This window comes from Sciurus vulgaris, assembly GCF_902686455.1.
Source record: "Sciurus vulgaris genome assembly, chromosome: 15".
NCBI classification, from domain to species: Eukaryota; Metazoa; Chordata; class Mammalia; order Rodentia; family Sciuridae; genus Sciurus; species Sciurus vulgaris.
This window is the reverse complement of record NC_136476.1, coordinates 4,067,237-4,069,744: the sequence shown is the minus strand read 5'-3', so window position 1 is coordinate 4,069,744 and position 2,508 is coordinate 4,067,237. Positions and strand designations below refer to the sequence as shown.

Here is a 2,508-nt window from a genome sequence, read left to right as displayed (position 1 = left end):
TGCTGTGTTTTGTCAAATGCTTTTTCTGAGTCTATTGAGATGATCCTATGATTTTTAAGTCTATTGATGTGATGAATTATGTTTATTGATTTCCACGTGTTGAATCAACATTGCATCCCTGGGATGAACCCCATTTGATCATGGTACATATCTTTTTAATATGTTCTTGTATGTGATTTGCCAGAATTTTGTTGAGAATTTTTACATCTATGTTCATCAGGGATATTGGTCTGAAGTTTTCTTTCCTTGATGTGTGTTTGTCTGATTTTGGTATCAGGGTGACACTAGCTCATAGAATGAATTTGGAAGGGTTCCCTCCTTTTCTATTTCATGGAATAATTTGAGGAATATTGATGTTAATTCTTCTTCTTCTTTTTTTAAATGAACCACAGCCGATTTTATTTAAATACTTCAAAATGTATACTGAATATGTTAATTCCTTCTAAAATATGCCACCCTTCATAAAATGACCTTGTTATTTCATCTTTCCTTTTTTCATGTATTCTTTACAGTTCTTCAGTAGAAGCCAGAATCTTGGGTTGCCCAGTTAGGAGCTTCTGACCTATTCTGATTAAGTTTCTTTTCAATGTTCATGGCCAACATTTGGCTTCTAAAAGATAGGCTTTTGGTCTTTTCAATCACTTGCTGATAAGGTGAGACTGCATTGTTGCCCATAACCACGTGGCCTAATTTAGAATCAATCTTAGCATCCAGTCGTGCATTTCTAATCAGATTCACAATCCACCTTTTGGCTTCTTCTGTAGTCATGTTCAATTTTTCTGCCAACATATTAATGCTGATACACTGATGGATTTGAGAAAAAGTCTCAAATATAAACAGACGGGCATTTTCAATGAAATCCTCAAGACAAGCCACCAGGAAGAAGTCATTCACAAGCATTGATTCACATTCCCTCAGCTTTTTCTGAGCCCTATCAAAGTCAATGTTAACATATAAGCATTCAACAAATTCGGTAATTGGGTCTTTATATGTGTAAGATTCCTGTTGAATATCTTTTACTAGATCTTTTAGCACCTGCTGGTGTTTGTGAACATCTTTGTCTGTTATGACTGCAGTAGTCAAATAGCAGAGAATATGTGGACACATCATCTGAATTGCATTAAGATACTGTGGTTGGTAAAGGAAGAGATCAATAATATTATCACGACCTTTGGGGTGATTGAAGAAAACGAACGAAGACCAGTGAATGAGCCATGTTTGCTGCTGAAGAGACTGAAGTGGAGAACTTACAGAATTATTATCTATGGTCTCTTTTAATTGTGTAAGATCTTCCATAGCTGCAGCCCAATTCTGCATCAAGGTCTCAGAAACCAGTTTTCCCTACAGTGAACTTAAAGCATTTCTATCTGTTGCTGGGACCAACACTCTAAAAAAGTAAAGATATTCTGCTATTCCTGAGTAATTTCCACATTCATACTGGAATTTTGCATACTTGTACAGTGTATCTAAATATTCTTGCCTAAATCCATGCTTGTCTGCCAAGTAGTCAAATAGCATCCAACCATCCCTAGTTGACTGTATTTGCCTTAAAGTTTTTGGATCTTCAAACATCTTCACAATTGGTTCTGTTTCTGCCTGAAGCTGTTTCAACTGTGCAACAACTGTGGTTCTTTTTTCTCTCAAAGCATGAGGAATATCATCAGAATAAAGGTTTTTGTACACATCCATGGCAAAATCTACCATGTTGGTGTCACTAAGAAGATCCAATTTCTCTTGAAGTAATTCTTTTTCATTATATATCTCCTTCACGGAGAGAAACTCAAGGAGCAGAAAAACCAGATGACGATCCAATAAGTGCGTGATACAAGTAGTCAAGTCGTACTCTGCCATCTTGCCAAAGAAAAAGCTGTTAATTTTTCTTTAAAGGTCTTATAGAACTTGGCTGAGAATCCACCTGGTCCTGGGCTTTTCTTTATTGGTAGGCTTTTGATATCATGTTCTATTTTATTGCTTGAAATTGATCTGTTTAAATTGTGTGTTCCTCCTGATTCAGTTTGGGTAGTAGTGTCAGTTGTGATATTTCCTTTTTCATCACACATTTTAGTAATTTGAGTTTTTTTTCTCTCTCTCTTCATTAGTGTGGCTAAAGGTTTATCAATTTTATTTATTTTTTCTAAGAACCAACTTTTCATTTTGTCAACTTTTGTAATTGTTTCTTTTGTTTCAATTTCATTGACTTCAGCTCTGAATTTAATTATTTCCTATCTTCTACTACTTTTGGTGTTGATTTGTTTTTCTTTTTCTAGAGCTTTGAGATATAAAGTTGTCATTTATTTGTTGCCTTTTATTCTTTTAATGAATGAGTTTAACGCAAAGAACTTTCCTCTTAACATGAATGAGTTTAACGCAAAGAACTTTCCTCTTAACACTGCCTTCATAGTGTCCCAGAGATTTTGGTATGTTGTATCAGTGTTCTCATTTACCTCTAAGGATTTTTTTATTTCCTCCCTGATTTGTTCTGCTATCCATTTGTCATTCAATAGCATA

At 34.8% G+C, this 2,508-nt stretch overlaps 1 pseudogene across 1 annotated transcript; it reads right to left on the bottom strand.

The window, feature by feature from the left end:
* Window positions 1-416: 416 nt before the first annotated feature.
* LOC306645040 (eukaryotic translation initiation factor 3 subunit E-like) lies at window positions 417-1,898 on the bottom strand (annotated as a pseudogene). Its single transcript has one exon. The product of its transcript is annotated as a eukaryotic translation initiation factor 3 subunit E-like (transcript).
* Between the last annotated feature and the right edge of the window lie 610 nt (window positions 1,899-2,508).